Below are 5,762 nucleotides of genomic sequence, written 5' to 3'. Positions count from 1 at the left end.
ATTAATAAACGAATCAACGAACCCCAAAAATGGAGAATTACATTACAAATATCAAAATTAATAAATCCATTACAAAATTAATATGTCCAAAACCCAAAAAGACTGCATCGCCTAAAAATCTAATCATCGACGTTCTTCCTACATCCTCATTCAAGTTTTCAAAACAAACTCTATGGAAAAAATGCCCACACGGAGTTAGTTTTGCGGTTTTTCCACAACCTTTCTCAACATTGAACTCCTGCATATTGCACAATTATCGCTAAAGTTCATTTTGAATTTATAATTCAATAAAGATCGTTTGTGACTTGAAAGCTTGTAAACAAACTGCTGCAAACACACTTGATTTTTTCTTATTTTTCTTGCAAATACTTCTATGTAAACTATAAATGAAATTCTTTAATCCAAATGATACTTTTTAAAATAGAAATGAGCAATTTGAAACTATAATTAACATTTTCTAATATTCAATCGATAATTTTAAACCCCAAATGATGCTTTTGAATATTGAATTGATTATTAACGAGCTCCTAGCGAGTTTATAATTTTGCGGTGTGTCCGTCTGTCCGTCCGTTAGCACGATAACTCATAAACGAATGGACCGATTACGATGAAATTTTCCAGGTGGATTCTTTATCAAATTTGTAGATCGGAGTTCGTGAATTATGTAGCCCAAAAAATAAGGAAGACCCTTTTGACATCTCCGTGAGTTATAAACCGAATTGCATGAAGTATAGCTTTAGCCATATAAAACGCAATTCCAAAAATTGAGCCTAATCGATCAACATTCACAGTACCCTTTTCGCATCTCGACCATTTACAAACCGGATTGAAAACTTTCTTATTTATGACGGTATTTAATAAGCAATAAAAGCATATATAACGTCAGGTTCAAAATTTTGTTTTGCGCATGCGCAGTGCCAACTTTCTTATTTATGGAGGGATTTAAAGGAAATTTGATACATAACCACTTGGAATAGAAGCAAATGTAGCACCATTTTCCAAATTTGGTTTTATGCAGGATGTGCAGTGCCCACTTTCTTATTTATGCAAGCAATTAAATGAAATTTCATACATTTTAAATAAAAGCAAAACTAACATCAGGTTTAAAATTCGGAGCTCGTTTTCTATATTTTTTATATTTTATATATTTCTATAGAACTGGAATTTCAATTACTAGTAGATACTAGGTCTAGTAGGTATGTCTGCAGTTTCGTATCAATTACACAAAGAAGTTTTCTTTACGTTTGCGCTTATCGAAACCGATAAGTCATTGTGTCACACACAATACGACCATTGGGATACCTTAAGATAAAAGTTGGACTTTTTAGCCCTTTTCCACAAAAATTTAAAAAAAATGCGCTATTGTGGCCGGTTTGTCCGTCCATCCGTCCGTCCGCTCGTTCATTAAGACGATACTATACTTTATCTTAAAATCTTTTTCGCTATTTGGTGTCGAGGCTTGCACCAAGGAAGAAATTTTTTCTGCGTTTATTGCTAAAAAAGTAAAGTAAAAAAATCAAAAAACCGTTTCTTACAAGTTCCATAATTTTACACTTTTGCCGTTTATTAACGATCCTAGAGATCGTTTATAATTTTGTATTGCTGTCTGTTGGTCTGTCCGTCTGTTCCTTTGTCCGCCCCTCTATCTGTCCGTGTGAACGAAAACTTTGTTTAGGAATGTCCGATCGCTTTGACATCTCCGTTAGTTATGAACTGAATTGCATGAAATTCAATATGGGCATTATTTAGCCATATAATACGCAATGTCAAAAGTTGAGTCGAATCAAAATTCAGTGTCCTTTTCGCATCTCTACCATTTATAAACCGAATTGCAAACTTTTTTATTGATAAAAAACAGTATTTGAATGAAATTTGATACATAGCCACTTGGAACAAAGGAAAATCTAACGTTAGTTTCAAAATTTCGGTTTGCGCATGCGCAGTTCCAACTTTCTTATTTAGAAAAGCATTGAAATGAGATCCTTCTTATAAATTGAAATTGAAGTAGCACGTCAAAAATGGATTGCACATGTGCAACGCTATCTTTCATATTTGTGGCCGGATTTTTACGATTTTAACAGAAGTTGCATCTTACACATGGGAAATGAATGCAAGTGGAAATGCGCTTTTTGTAAATCGTTTACGATTACTTTTTAACTTGTTTGTTTTTGAAGATGGTAGCTGTCTTATTTTAGGCAGAGATTTTTTGTATTTTTATAATCTGAATATTATTTGCGATAAGAATGCGAACGTAAACTTTGTTAATGCATATTTGTAACAAATATTTTCCAAATGTGCACCAGGTCTGGGTAAATTTAATAAAGGGGTGTTCACGTTACCATTAAAAGAGACCACTGTAACACCAAAGTTTCACAAATCTACACCACTGTCATATGCGTTAAGAGATAAGGTAGAAAAGAAAATAGATAACTTACAAAAGTTAGGTGTGATACGTCGCGTTGGTAGATTATAGTGAATGGTCTGCACCGATTGTGTGTGTGTTAAAAAAACGGTAATGTACGTATAGTATTTGTAGAGACGTTAAAGTTACCTGCAATCCATATTCGATAGCAGATTTTCCTTGTATTCCACGAATTGAAGATTTATTTAGTACGTTACAAGGTGGAGAATTTTTTCGAAATTAGCTTTATGACAGGCATATCCGCAAGTGGAATTAGAGGTAGCTTCCAAACAATATGTTACTATATCTACTCATATGGGTCTATAGGTGTAATAGGCTTCCATATGGAATAGTTTGCGACCAGCAAAATTTCAAAAATTAATTAATAGTATTTTACTACCTGGAGTCAGCATTTTTAGATGACACCCTTATAACTGGTATAAATGAAAATGAGCATTTGAATTGATTAAAATTAGTGTTAACACTGTTAACTAAATTACAATATTGTGTTTTAAAATTAAGTCGCAATAAATGCTGTTTTTTTCAAAAATCAGTTCAATATTTAGGATACTTTATTTTATTTTATTTTGCATTTATTTTTGAGTGGGCGGGGTTTCAGCCAAGGCTGCTCTACCAACCCAACCCACTATAGGTTTACAAATATCCATGCCTGAACCCGGATTCGAACCAGGGACCCTTAGCACTACAGTTCAGCTTTAACTGAACTGCGCCACACGGGCCGGCTGACGTGAGTAATTGATGAGGATGGTTTAGGTACATCCTGCTGAAAATAAAATCCTAGCAATTAAAAATGCACCATCCAAATAATGTAACGCAGCTAAAATCTTTTTTGGGACTTATCAATTTTTATGGTAAATTGGTTCCTAATTTAGCAACGATGTTATACCCTCTATATTGTTTACTTAAGAAAAATTGTAACTGGAGTTGGACTTGTCAAAGGTCGTCGTTCGAAAAAGTAAAAATTATTTTGTTGTCTGCTGATATTTTGGTTCACTGCAATCCAGAATTGAAAATTTATTTCTCCGTGGATGCATCGCAATACGGCATATTGCACCAATCCTGTCTCACACATTTTTTTTTAATTTTGCCTTTATTTTTGAGTGGGCGGGGTTTCAGCCAAGGCTGCTCTACCAACCCAACCCACTATACATTTACATTTGAGAATGGAAGTGAAAAACCTATTGCCTATGTATCACGTTCCTTGAACGAAGCAGAGAAAAAATACAGTGAAATAGAAAAGGAAGGTTTTGTGATAATTTTTGGGGCTTCGAAAAGATTTACTTTGGTTATCGATCGTAAACCTTTAATTTCTATTTTCAATCCGGAGAAAGGTTTACCTCAATTCTGTGCAAATCGTTTAAAACGATGGGCCGTAACGTAATGTTATCGAATTATAATTATGAGATCGAATTTGTTCGTTCTGAACGTAATATGGCGGATAGTTTATCTCGATTACCTTCTCCGTCACAGGAAACTGAGGGATCTGATTTTGATTATTGTAATTTTTTTTAAAGCAACAATGATTTTCCTATCGATTTTAAGTTAGGTATGCGTAGGCCTGAAAATGTTAGTTTGAAAAATGATAATAGTGATTTAAAATGCTACCTCATTCATAGAAATGAATTACCCATTGAAGATATTGCCTTTTGTCGAAAGATAGAAATGAAAAGTATGGCTAGATCGTATTTTTGGTGGCCAAATATTGGCAACAACATAGAGAATACTGTTAAATTTTGTCAGTCATGTATATCACTCCCCAACAAAACTCCCCAGTGTATGAAAGTTCTAAACCATCTAAAATGCAATTTTTATTTGATCCCGAAATTTTCAGATTTTTTCTTTACTCGTTTGAAACTTTTATATAGCTCCATGCCGGAAACCCTGTATAACTACGTACTTATATATTATCTACTATCTGAACTGTGAGTACCATAATTTCTCTCCATTTGTTTTAAAAGGGGAAACGTTTAAGTAGCGAATATTTTAGAAATCCCGATAGACATAAAGGCGCCATACATGACATCAATTCGTATGCATTACTCGGATTCGTATAGGACCATAGAAAGATAACACAGGATTATTTATTAAGAAGAGAAGAGGCACCAACATGCCAACTAACAACTATGTAGATGTTCACTTACGGTATACCATATAATAACCACATATCCAGTACATAAGGCAACTCTCACCCAAAACCAACTACCAGCAAATATGTCATCACAATTTTAAAAATAAAAAAAATCTTACAATTATTAAACTGTGCGATCTATCTAAAATGAATACACAGCGTTACCTTTTGTTTGAAAAAAAGGGTACGTTTCGCTGTGGTTACTAAATTAAGATTTTTCGATTTGAAAGCACTACAAAAAGTGTATTAGCATATTTGTATTTAAGTTACAGTAATAAATCATTTAAAAATACATTGCAATTAAATTGAATGCAAAAGATTGAATGGAAGGTAAGACGCATCTAATTTAATTAAAAAGTCATCCCATCATATTGTCTTGTCCCCATACAGTATAGACGCGGCGAAATTATATAATTCAATATCATTCAACCGCACTTTTATACAATAAGGTGCTGACTGGCATGTAATAGGGATAGGGTGGTCAAATTGTCCCTTATTTCATTCCCACGATTCTACCCTTCATTTGATATAACGCAACAAAATCCGGTTTAAATCCTATTTTAATATCATGTCAAAAGTATAACCTACGAATTAGTCAAGCTTGAATATATTGGGATGTGGCCTATATTTAATTCGGGCTTGTGTACCAAAATTGTCCCGTTTTTCATTGTTCAGGGGTATTTAACGAAGGGAGTGCAAAAAGTCATATTCATTTTTAGTAGTTTTTTGTTGAGATTTTTTCAACCAAATGAAAGTGTACCTACCACACTGCAGACTGGAAAGATATTGTTGGTTCAATTTTGTGCTTTTACGTAAGTCGTAAAGCACGTTGTACTGTAATATCGCTGTGCTGTAATAGTGTCATTTAATGTTTGTATATTTTAGTACTTTTTATATTCGATGTTACTTGTGTAACCAATATGAGAATAAATCAATAAATGAAAAGGGGATCTCGATTTCGTTTTTTTTAGCATTGGAAATGTTTATGTTTTGTATATGAGTATGAAGTTCAAGAAGAAAGGAAACGATGTCGCATCAAGTGATGATTGTACTGTACTCGGCCGCAATTGGTAGGTTTAGGAAAAGTCGCGTATACTGTCGATATGGTACTTACTTACTAGTTACTAGTACTAGTGCGCAATTATTCCAATCTAAAATTCTCCCGTGATAGTATTTTACAAGCATGTTATGATGCTTACTATTCAGAAAGTT

Source organism: Photinus pyralis, unplaced genomic scaffold (assembly GCF_008802855.1).
Source record: "Photinus pyralis isolate 1611_PpyrPB1 unplaced genomic scaffold, Ppyr1.3 Ppyr1.4_LG4, whole genome shotgun sequence".
Classification (NCBI taxonomy): domain Eukaryota; kingdom Metazoa; phylum Arthropoda; class Insecta; order Coleoptera; family Lampyridae; genus Photinus; species Photinus pyralis.
The sequence above is the reverse complement of the archived record's forward strand: the minus strand, read 5'-3'. Positions refer to the sequence as shown.